The 12,719-nt window shown below is 44.9% G+C and overlaps 1 protein-coding gene across 7 annotated transcripts in view; it reads right to left on the bottom strand.

Annotated features, from left to right (window-relative positions):
* Window positions 1–12,719, bottom strand: part of PRR5L (proline rich 5 like) — an 86,546-nt gene that overhangs the window by 52,561 nt on the left and 21,266 nt on the right. The window contains exon 1 of one of the 7 annotated variants that reach the window (XM_073347997.2): window positions 10,046–10,236. The exons of the other annotated variants lie outside the window; for them this stretch is intronic. The gene's annotated coding sequence lies outside the window, so the exon portion shown is untranslated. Of the gene's footprint in view, window positions 1–10,045; window positions 10,237–12,719 lie in introns of those variants that run through there. 7 annotated transcript variants of the gene reach the window in all.

Genomic DNA, 12,719 nt, shown 5'->3' with positions numbered 1-12,719 from the left:
AAATGAATAATACGATCAGGACAGCATCACGACTGTGTCATATTAAATTCCATGTGTTTTACACTGTCCTGCCATTTAAGTGTGCTACGGATTTTGGTATTGAAAATGTCCAGCCACAACGTAGCAGTTGCCAAGGAAGAAAGTTTGGGTAGCTGGGTACAGGGAAGTCAACTCTTTTGGAAACAAAGATTTAATGTTTAGAACAAAGTTTTGGAATAAGTAAGTTAGCTAGATGTTTCTGCCTAAAAGATCAGCAGTGAGATAGTTAAGTGTTGACACGTATCATCTTTAGGTTTCAGAGTTAAAAAAAAAACGATTGAAATAAATATGGGGCAGTTCACACCTCTCAGAGTTATTACTTCAAGATATACATACAAGATGTGTGTATGCATTTTTCAGTGCTGATGCAGTGCAGTATAAACATTTTACACCAGGTACAGGCATTGCCACATTATGTCACAAGACAGTATACATAACCATAGTTAAGACACCTGTGCCAGTCTTTAAACAACGCATACAGGTTTTCCTAACTATGATGACTGCATTGCATTAGGTTCATATTCTTAATTGCAATTAAGAGGGCTAAAACTTTTCTTAAAATGAAAGCTTAGATTCTGGAGCATAAATCCGTAGGATGAGATGGGCTCTGCAGCAAATTCCACAGCTACAGCTGAAGAACCTTGCAGAGCCCTGCAACAGATTTCTTGAATGGCTCTTACTCACTCTTGCTCATTGAAATTTACATGTTGTTTTCCTTAAGCTTCTGTAAGTCACCCAGACAGATACTGCATGTTCTGGTCTATGTATAAAAGACGAATACCCACCCCTCGATCATATTTTCATGCTCATCTTCAATGCCTGTGCAACAATCCTAACTACAGGTCATCACCAGGAACTGAACCTGAGACCTTCAGCACTAAGGGCCAGATCAAAAACCAATTAAGTCATTGGGAGTCTTTCCATTGCTTCAGAAACCAAAGACACAAGCCTCTTCCATTTAAGTTAAAGCAGCCAGTGTTAGCTAGTAAGAATAGTAGGCTATTATCCTATATGTGCACCAGTCACTGGAGGGCATCAAAACACAATTAGCCGGTGTGTTGCCTGGCTCCAAATTGAAGTGTCAAAAACTGTAGAAGCCCATTTCCCCCATCCTACAGCCTACTCTTATTATTTTCAGACCACCAAAAAGCAGGAGAAAAGAGAATGCTCACAAGACAAAATTCAGTTGATAGAGCAAGTTTAAATTTTGCAGACCCAATTCATTTTAACAACATTTTGCTAAGCATCCAAACCAGATCCTGAACTTCCCATCACTATTCTGCAATATCTGCCAAACAGATGCATTTCCTAGACTTGATGGAGACCAAATTTTCCTTCTACAGTAATGAGACCCGCACCCCACTCCCCGACAAAAGGTCCACAAAACAAGGCTTCCTTATAAACTCTTTCTCTTCTATACAGGCAAATCTTGTTAGTTGTTGGCTGTGTCCATTTTGAGAGTTCCATAATGTGTAATTTACAGCTGTGCTGAGAGAGACTCTCTTTGTGGTTAGAGAGGCATTAATATAGTTATAGTCTTGGAAGGAGTCTTCATGATACTCCAGCTATTTTGGCTACCAGGAATGCCATAGTGCGTAACAAAATGCTGAGTATGACAAGTTTATAACTCTTTTTCCTCTGTTTGCTATAAAAATGATTAAAGAACCAATTAGATAAAAAATATTTCAGCAAAATGTATGCCCCCCCTCCTACTGCTCTTCACCGAATCCTGTCCACGCTTTTTCCTCTCCATGCCTGTAAAATGTTTCATGTGACTATAATAATGCCACCCAGCTCATATATAGCACTTTTCACCTATAGATCTCAAAGTGGTTTACAAAAGGAGGTATACAAAAGTATAATTTCCCCATTTTACAGGTGGGAAACTGAGGCATAGAGAAGTAAAGCAACTTGCCCAAGGTCATCCAGCAGGCCAAGGCAGAGCTGGAAATAGAGCCTAAGCCTCCCAAGTCCCAATCTAGCGCTCTAGTTGCTAGGCAATACTGCCTTTTATTAGTGCTCATGAAAGGTGTCAAGCTCTGGAGACACAAGTTCTGGAACTGTAGGCCACATATAGCACCGGGCGGCAGCAGTGCAAACTATCCCAGTACAAGCACATGGTTCAGTGCTGTGAAACACCTCTAGATGCAACAGAGTAGCCCCCTCTTCATGCCAATTCAGTTATTGTCTTCTTTGGCAACACGATCCTCCACCCCATCTACTTAATTATGTTGGATGTTTTTCAGATATGAAACTTATCAAAGTTCAAGGAGATGTTTGATTGTTGTCTTCGCCCCACCTCAATCCCACAGGTCCACACCCAAACTGATTCACTAGTCCCTAGTTATAAGCTTAATATCTGTCTGACAAAAAGCCTTTGAAACCAAAACAAAGCAGATCTGTAGCTGATACACACTCAAGATAAAGACTACAAAACTCTGTGGGGTAAGTGCACAAACAACGCATGATGGTTGGGCACCAGCTTTCTAAACTGGGGAATATGCATAACCTGACAATGAAGCAATGTTATCCATCTGCGCTATGTTACATTTCAGAAAACATTTTCATTAGAGATTCCAAACAGGGCAAGAGGAAACACATATACAGACACACATGTCTGTTGGAAGTTATTTCCAAAAATTAGGTAAGAAATAGCCTCACCCCCAGTCAAATTAAGAGACCAATGCTAGTTTATAATTGTTCGTCTCCTGTTTGTTATGAATACCACCAAAGAATTAATTATAAAAAGATTTTAGCCAAAGGTGTCCCTGCAACAGGCACAATACATCTGGCTGCCTGGAAGAGAAGAAAGATTAGCAAAAAGACTTGCTCCTTATTGGAACTTCAGGAATACCGAAGAAGGGGTGACAAAGGGAGAAAGTTGGCAGCGCTTCTTCAAGAATATGCATCTTCTAGATGATACAGGGTTGATTAAAAAAAACCACAGCAACAAATATTTAAATAACAAGAGAACAGACCATTTGTGTCTTGGATTATTTTTACTTTTCCCTGGTATTTTTTCCTGCAGATCCAGGGCAGCAGGGGTCAATATGCACTGGAATCAAGTTCCTTTGGAAAGGCAGCGTGGGTGTCGGACGTCTGCCAATGGAAGCAGGCAATGCAGTAGCACAAGGGGCTGAAAGGCTTGCAATAGGATAACGGGCACCACTTGTATTTGTCAAGACCAAAAGTAAATTCGCACCAAGCTGCCACAAGCCAAAAAGCAACTGTAAACCAGATGCAGAAGGAAAATCAAATGAGCATTCTTCACCCAGCAAAACCTTCACAGCCCTCCTCAAATCTAGCTGCAGAGAATGGTGGTGGAGGGGGGTTTACAGTTAGACTCAAGAGTTAGCACCAAAGCAATCCAGATATTATTGTAAGACACACTTAAAATGGAATTTAAAATTAATGCAACTAGAAAAAACAACATATACCAGAAACTTTTAGGTCTCTTGCATAAAAATCTAGGAAAAAATAATCATTTCAAAAGGGATTTCCCACTGTGCCAACTTTACAATTCCATGAATGGCTTCCCTTAGAAAAACACAGCTCCACCCCACTCAGCCAACCTAAATAGATACAAAAAGGTGTAGAAAGAACCAGGCTGGAATTTTGTTAGCTGCTTCTTTTTCAAGCCCAGTAAATATTTAACAAAACACGTGATCAATGAAATGATGTGTGTTCAGCTGATACGATCCAGTCACGATTCTTTCTGAAGCACATTTCTTTAAATTATTTACTCCAGGGCCACACTGACAAATGCAGATATTCCACAAAATTCTCTCTCAGTGCACTTCAGTTCATCAAAACTATGATGGCATGTGCATGAACAGCGCTTGTCTACACTTACAGCGCTGCTCCGGTGCAGCTGCGTTGCTTAGCTTAGCTCCCATCAGGTACTTCACCTCCCTGAGAGGCGGCAGCTATGTCGACAGCAGGAGCCATCAACACAGCATTGTCTACACAGGAAGTTAGACTGGAATAACTGCGGGGTTTTCCATGCCCCTGAGCAATGTAGTTATACCGACATTAGTCTGCAGTGTCGACCAGGGCTCAGTTGTGGTTTTTTTAAAGTGAGCACAGATAGTGCCTGCTACCCTTAAGGCTGCAATCCAATTTCCATTTGTTTTTCCAGTTGCTCAGTTTCCTCAAGAAAACGTCATGTGAGTTTGATTTTTGGAGGGGTAAAGTCAATTAAGGTTTTAATCCCCAGGCCCACCCTTCCCCAAAAAATTCACACAGTTAACAAAACCCACTCAAAAACAACAGGTTCTGATCAGAAATTATTTTAGCTAATTCAAGGATACGTGAAACTTCAAAACTAGGTTGTTTTGTATGTCCCGTAGGGCCTGATCAAAGTCAATAGGAGTCTTCCCACTGACTTCCAGGGGCTTTGAATTAGGCCCATTGACCCAAGGTATTTAGGTGCCTAAAGACACAAAGACAGGGATTTTCAACAGCACATAAGTGCCTATGGGAGTTAGGCACCTGGTGCCTTTGAAAACCCCACTATGTACCTATCTCTTTCTTTCAGCACCTAAATACCTTTTAAAATCTGGTCCATAGCGACTTCAGGACCTGATCCAAAGCCCATTGAAAGTAATGAGAATCTAACCATTGACTTCAAAGGGCTTTGGATCAGCCTCATAGAAAGCAAGGCAAGGATCTAATCCTGCAAACCTTTATTCATGTAAGCAGTCCTATTGACTTCAACAGGACTTCTTCTGGGAATAAGAATTACTCATTATTTATTTACTCTAGTGCTCAGTATAGACTAGGTATTTCCAAACACTGAACAAACACAGCCCATGCTCCTAAGAGCTCACAGTCCAAGGACGAGAGTAGGGTTTTCAGGGTCACACTACAAATTTGAATGCACTCCTCTGATAAGATTGTCAAATTCTCAGCATTAAGAGACAACAGCTTATGCATGCATATTAGAACTTTATCTCTTTATTCCTAAAGTTCCAGTTAGGCCTTGTCTACACTGGCAAGTTTCTGCATTGTAACTCCCCAGGTGTACACACTGCCAAGCCACTTAGTGCGCAGAAAGTGCACAGTTGCAGCACTGTAAAAAATCACCCGGACGAGAGGTGTACAGCTTTCTGTGCCGGGCTACAGCGCCGCAGGGCCACTATAGACACCCTGGTCAATTACAGCGCTGCGACTGGCCTCCAGGAGGTGTCCCACAATGCCTCTTCTTGCCTCTCTGGTCATCGGTTTGAACTCTACTGCCCTGCCCTCAGGTGACCAACCGTGAGTCCCACTCCTTAAATTCCTTGGGAATTTTAAGAGTCCCCTTCCTGTTTGCTCGGTGACGCGTGCAGTGGTCTCAGTGCATCTTTCCAGGTGACCATGCCTGCTTCACGCACCAGGCGATCCCCCGCTTGGAGCAATGCTGAGCTGCTGGAGCATTTGGGGAGAGGAGGCTGTCCAGTCCCAGCTGTGCTCCAGCTGCAGGAATTATGATACCTACGGTCAAATTTCATGATGCATGACAGAAAGGGGCCGCGACCGGGACACACTGCAGTGCAGGGTCCAAGTGAAGGAGCTGCGGAACGTCTGCCACAAGGCATGGGAGGCAAACCGCAGCTCTGGTGCTGCGCCCATGAGCTGCTGGTTCTACAAAGAGCTGGACACGATACTCGGTGGAGACCCCACCTCCACTGCGAAAGCCACTGTGGATACTTCGGTGGCTCGCATGCCAGTCCAGAGTGGACCGAGCCTGGAGAAGGAATGTGGAGGGGGAGGGTGACCCAGAGGCAGAGAATGACTCAGAGGTCAGAGATGCATGCAGCCAGGAGCTCTTCTCTACCCTGGAGGAGGCTAACCAGTCACAGGGGTCGGAGCTCGACAAAGCACACACAGGAGAGGAGGCCGCGGTAAGTGGCTTTGATTTTGGAAATTGCTGAAGCGAGTTGTTGGGGGCAGGAGGGTTGCAGAAAGCAGGCTTGTGTCTGTATGATGTGCATACCACCACATGCCTAGTCTGAGCAGCGGAACAGGGTATTGATTGACTCCCTCACTTCACAGGAATCTGCCTCAGAGATCTCCAGGAAACTCTCATGGAGATACTGGGCAGGTTCTTTGGCAGAGCTGCTTTGTTTCTTGTTCCATTAAGGATAACTTTCCTGTGCCACTCTGCCATCACTTGGGGGGGGGGGAAGAAACACGGACACCATTGCTGCACACAAGTGAGCCGCATAAGGGCCAGGGCAGAAGCTGCAGTCTTGGAGAAGACCCTCCCTTGATTCCCTGCTCACCCTCAGCAGCAAGATATCTTCCATAATGAACACAGCCTGTGGAAAATGTGGGGACAATAATGATTATAAACCGCCGCTGCCCCCCGCCCCCACACACACACATACACAGTGCTGGCTCTCTCCAAGAGCAACATGCCCAGTGTACAGTACGGTCCTAGAACACTGATTTCCCCTGCCCCTGCGGTTACTCACCATTCTGGGGGTCTTGTGGCTCATGCGTGCTTGCCTGGGGTCAGCCAGTTAGTGACAGGTATGTGAATAGTAGCTGTGTTTTGATTCAGTGGTCTGTGTGTTGCAAACGATACTGCTTCTGTAAAATGTGGCATTTTGGCTTCACAGATATAACCTTGGGAGCCCAGCCTCCCTCTTTGTTATCACTGGCTGAACGGCTGCGCAGAATTAGAAAGCGGCCACCAAGAACTAAAGAGGATTTTCTGCATGATATCGTGATGCACTCCGCAGCCATAAAACAAGAATTGAAGCCCTCCAGACTCCGCCAACACACTCTTATCAACCTTCTGGCTCCAGTCTGTCCCAGCTGCCTTCCACTCCTGCCCAGTCACAGTCCAGCCCTGCAGACTCCCAGTACCCACTGCACTCAATACCTGTCCCTCTGCAGTTTAGCTCTGCTGAAGTACAATACCCACTGCACTACACTCCAAAAGGACAAGGTTGCATATGATACCTGAACATACACAAATCTTTAACCGTCCTGGGACCTCACCTCCTCCTGGGACCTTCCCCCACAGAGGTGATGTGTTTTTTTGTGCTTCTCTCCCCTCCGGTTGTTGCTTTTAATGAAATAATTGTTTTGGTTCGAAAGCAATCTTTATTCCATTAATTGAAAGCAAACAGAGACCTGCAAAGCAACAGGCAATTTTCTTAAACCTTCATAGTGCATCATCTGCACCAATCACAGACACCTCCTAGCATTACAAGCACTGCACTCCTGAGCATAGCAACAAATATTAGTGGCTTTCAGCTTCAAATTGCTGCCTCAAGGCATCCCTGATCCTTATGGCCCCACGCTGCTCCCCTCTAATAGTCCTGGTCTCTGGCTAATTCAGCTGTACGCTCCCTACTATTTGGGAAGGGAAGGGTGAAAGCTTCACTCAGGGCTGGACCGCTGAGGCTCAAATTCAGCCTCCCGGTGCTGAGCCTCAGCGGTCGAGCCCTGAGTGAAGCTTTCACCCTTTCCTTCACAAATATTATGGAGCGTACAGCACGCAGCTATAAGCATAGGAATATTGTCATCGGCCAGGTCCAGCTTCCCACAGAGGCAGCACCAGCGGGCCTTTAAATGGCCCAAAGCACACTCAATGGTCATTCTGCACTTCCTCAGCCTGTTGTTGAACAGCTCCTTGCTGCTGTCAAGGTGCCCTGTGTGTGGCTTATGAAGCCACAGCATTAAGAGGTAGGCGGGGACTCCCACCACCACAATGGGCATTTTGACTTTCCCTACAGTGATCTTCTGGTCTGGAAAGAAAGTCCCTGCTTGCAGATTCCTGAACAGGCCACTGTTCCAAGGTGCCATGCACCTTTCCGGACCAGCCAGCGTTAATGTCCGTGAAGTACCCACAGTGATCCACATGCGCCTGGAGAACCATCGAGAAATACCCCTTCTGATTAATGTGCTAGGTGGTCTGGTGCCAGAATTGGAATAAGTGTGCCATCTATTGCCCCTCCTCAGTTAGGGAAGCCCATGTGTGCAAAGCCATCCACAATGTCAGGTACATTGCCCAGAGTTACTGTCTTTCAGAGCAGGATGCGATTAATGGCCCTGAACGCTTCTGTCAACATGAGTCCAACGGTCGACTTTCCCACTCCAATCTGGTTAGTGACCAATTGGTACCAGTCTGGAGAAGCGAGCTTCCACAGTGCAATTGCCATGTGCTTCTCCAATGATAGAGCAGCTCTCATTCTCGTGTCCTTGCACCGCAGGGCTAGGGCGAGCTTATCACACATTCTCATGAATGTGGCTTTCCTCATCCGAAAGTTCTGCAGCCACTGCTCGTCATCCCAGACGTGCATCACGATGTGATCCCACCACTCGGTGCTTGTTTCCCAAGCCCGAAAGCAGCATTCCACTGTGGTCAGCACCTCCATTAATGCCACAAGCAATCTCGTGTCGTCGCTACTACGTGTGGCGAGATCAATGTGGAACTCCTCTTGCCTTTGTAGTTTAGGAAAACTTCGCTGCCACATGTGACGTGTTAGTGAGAGTGAGCAGCATATTGGTCAACAGTGCGCGATCCATTCCTGCAGACCGAAGAGGCAGAGCACGCAGTATACGAGCAGTTGAAAGATGGCACCAAATGTGGACGGAAGCACAGAGATTGCTGGGATGTGAAGCAATGCATCACGGGGCATTGGGACAGGACCCAGGATGCCCCATGACCCCGCTCTGCCTTCCCATAACTCTTAGCAGCAGAAGAGGAAGAGATGCTCTGTGGGATGGCTGCCCAGAGTGCACTGCTCCAAATACCGATGCAAGTGCCGCAAGTGTGAACACGCTATTGCGCAGACAGCTGACAGTGTGACCACACAGCAGCGGTTTCCCTTCAGCACTCTCTGAGTGGCAATGTAACTGCCAGCAATGTAACTCTGCCAGTGTAGGCATACCCTTAGTCACCAACTTTGCTGGTAAAACCAGTAAAGCGTGTAAATTCTGTGAGCAGAAACTCTAGTTCAAGGAATTAATGAATTTAGTTAAAGACATTACACTGTAAGTAAAGGACTATGTTAGGGTTCATCCTGTTTCTATTCCACAAAATCAGAATAGGATTAAACATGAGAGGGAAGAAAACATTCCTCATGGCCAGCTGCCATCTTACCAGCACTATTTGCCGGTGTTGCTGAACCATTGCAAAGTCATACGTCAATGGCTCACGTTTGCAATGTTGGTTGAAAACCAATTTGCAAAGCAGAAAACTTCAGCTGGACGAGTACGAACATCACCTTCCCCATTGAGGTGTTGGAGCTAATGCCACCACTCCACTGCACCTCAGCTAACCCAAGTTGCAAGTAGATGTTTTGCTAGTGTAGACCCTGAATGAAACAACATAATGAAAACAGGCAACTGCTGCTATAACAAATCATTATTGTTAGAAAGAGATTCATGGTTTTCAGTCTGTCAAAATCAGCTTTTTCAGTGTGGGCTTTGATACCAAACCTAAGCTAACAAACATTTTTACTCTAATATAAACAAAATAAAATTTAAAACCTGCCCCTCAAAAAAGTGCTGTCACTTCCCTCTCAAATTTAAAAAAAAGGGGGAAAAAAGGATAGCCAGGTGATAAGCTCTGTTCACAAGCCACACTTGCCACTATGTTTCGTTTGAAAATACTTGTACTGTACTAACACCATCCCACCCACATAACTGACATCTCATCCTCCGGGTTAGTTCTGATTTCACCTAGAGAGTTATTTGACAGCAATAAAAGCCCCCAGAAAGTAACACAAGCAAATTGGAAGGTGAGGACTGAAGCTTCTAGTCATCATTTGCTTAAAACAAACATGCTCATAAAATTATCTGTTTGCTGAAAAACAAAATTACTGGGGGAGGGGAGAGAGAACTGGATTGTCTACAAGAACTGGTTTAGGTGCTTGTGAAGTTAGTGTCTTGCCAGGGGTACAGCAGTAGTAAAACAAACAATTATATAAGAAAATATCCAAGTTCAAGACCTACAAAATGACAATATCAGACTCCCCTTTTAATGCATGTTGTTGTAGGTCCCTACCTTTGGTCAAGAACATGTACACAGGCAATTCCCTTCCAAAGTGTCAGAGTAACTGCTGCTGCATGCAATTTCACAGCAGCAAGTAGGAGGGGTGATACAACCAGGATTCCCTGCCTCCAGCTCCTCCCTTCTGCTGCCCCCAACAAGAAGGCTGAACTTGCTGCTTCACCATTCCTCAGATCCAAAAATCTGAGACGTCTCAGGCTCCCAGCTAGGGGAATACAGAAGACTAAAACCCTACGTGCCACACTAGGCCAGCTGGACTTCAGAGCAAAAGACAGAGAAGAATGCAGGAAACACAAAGCACAGGCTTCATGACCCAGACAAGACACATGTACTATAATTAAATACCAAAAATTAATTATTAAAGAATTTGAAAGAAGACCAGGTTTAGCTGGACTAAAGCCCGGAAGCTCAACTAACTCAAGGCTGATGACATCTCCAAATTATAACACAGAGGAAAACATGTACCTCTGCTTATCTCCCCCACCATCTCACCCCGATTTAAAAGCAATGATGCGATTGTGGATGGGAGTTGTAACAAAGTTCAAAACACAGTCCTGGAATGTACTTGAACACCTCACATGAGTCCTGGGATAGCTCAGTGGTTTGAGCACTAGCGTGCTAAACCCAGGGTTGGGAGTTCAATCCTTGAGGGGGCCATTTAGGGATCTGGGGCAAAAATTGGGGTTTGGCCCTGCTTTGAGCAGGGGGTTGGACTAGATAACCCTCCTGAGGTCCCTTCCAACCCTGATCCAACTCTATGATTCTATATTGTGCTTTGCAGCCCCTCTCATTTCGGTAAATCATCCCTCACGAGGGATCCAGACAGTTTTGTGACATGTTAATCTTAGCACTCCACAAGGATCCCAAAGTGTTTTACAAAGGAGGGCAAGACTCATGATATCATTTTACAGATGAGGGAATGCAATTACAGAGCCCTAGAGTGACTCCCTCAGATGAGTGAGCAGCAGAGGTAGCAATGAAGCCCAAGTCTCCCAACCCAGGGCCCTATCCACTGAAGGCAACCATCTCTCCAGTGTTTGCCAGGAAACTACCACGGTGATAGATTTCGTTATAGCCTCTAAACAAGTTCAGTGAAAGTTCTCTCAAACCTGGGCCCAGTTATGATTTGACAGCAAAACCATGCAAAGGTTACCAAAAAACTCAGTGGTTTCCAGTGACTTTTGCTTTGAGCTGTTGAGGCTGAATCACACCTGAAACTCCAAGCAAGACACTTGGTGGGGGTGGTGGGAACAGTCTGAGAACTGAAGCATAAGAAAACCTTTGCCTGCAGCCCACCGCGGTTTGAAAAGGCCCACTCTATTTCTGACACCACAGAGGCCTCTTTGGAACCTATGGTGTTAAATAGGTGTATGTCACACATGTACTATGAGCACTAAAATCCTTATGAAAATTCTAAGAAAATAAAAAGCTGAGTTTCTTTATGACCAGTTAGCTTAGTTTTGAGCCAAAGAGATCAGGTCATGCTCCAGAGCATACAGGGAAAGAATGATGTTGTAATTAAGTCACTGGATTAGTAACCAAGAGAACTAGGTTCTATTCCTGTCTCTACCACAGATTTCCTGTCTGATCTTTGGCAAGTTACTTAACTCCTGTGCTTCAGTTTCTCCATTTGAAAAATGGAGGAAATAATGCCTACCTTTTATGGGTGTCAAGAGGCTTAAAATGTTTGTAGAACCACTTTAAAAGGCTTGGGTGGAAAGTGCTAGAGAAGAACAACTCATTCGTATAGTCACATAGCAGATCTGCCTGAAATTATAAACACTTTTGAATTACAGACTTTAAGAGAAGTGAATTGATTTAATCTGGATTAAGACAAACTAGATTTCTCACTAACCAACAACCACAATACAAAACGGATTACAGCCTGAGGCAAAAGGATACAATCAAATTTTAAAACTGAAATAAATACAGATCCAGTACCAGGCCTTAAGAAAACTACACACCATTTGCCAGGGACAAGAAAAAAACTTTTCCTGGTCAGGGGTGGAATACAGAAACATGGAGGGCTAAGCCATCCTTTTTTGCGAAATTTATAGATTTCATTTAAAAAGAACATTTTAGCTCAGTGGTTCTCAAACTTTTGTACTGGTGACCTCTTTCACATAGCAAGCCTCTGGGTGCGACCCCCCCTTATAAATGAAAACACTTGAAAATATATTTAACACCATTATAAATGCTGGAGGCAAAGCGGGGTTTGGGGTGGAGGCTTACCGCTCGCGACCCCTTTTGGGGTCCCGACCCCCGGTTTCAGAACCCCTGTTCTAGCTATTAGGGCTAATGACCCAAACCAATGCTGTCTGAGTCTGCAGACAGAGAGCTTGAGTGCCTCCACTGCTCATAGCTTTGCCAAGCAGCAAGCTCAGCAGCATCCAGTCATCTGAGGTTCTCCCATCACAGTGTAGCTAGTCCAAGATAAACCCCTGGTGGTGTTGACCGTTACTCATTTCAGCAAGTTAATCTCATGTTTTTTGAGGGCCTGATTCGTGATTTTTGAATGCTTGGGGTTGGCAATACTACTACCCATAGAAGTAAGTCCTTCTCTACAGTAGGTTTATTTTCTTAAAATTTACCACTGGTAGGAGTACTAGTGTAGATTTAACACACTGACAAAAGCTATGTCATGGTCCCTCTCTAGAGCTCGTACAGT

Source organism: Lepidochelys kempii, chromosome 6, assembly GCF_965140285.1.
Source record: "Lepidochelys kempii isolate rLepKem1 chromosome 6, rLepKem1.hap1, whole genome shotgun sequence".
Taxonomy (NCBI): Eukaryota; Metazoa; Chordata; order Testudines; family Cheloniidae; genus Lepidochelys; species Lepidochelys kempii.
This window is presented reverse-complemented; position numbering and strand designations above follow the sequence as displayed.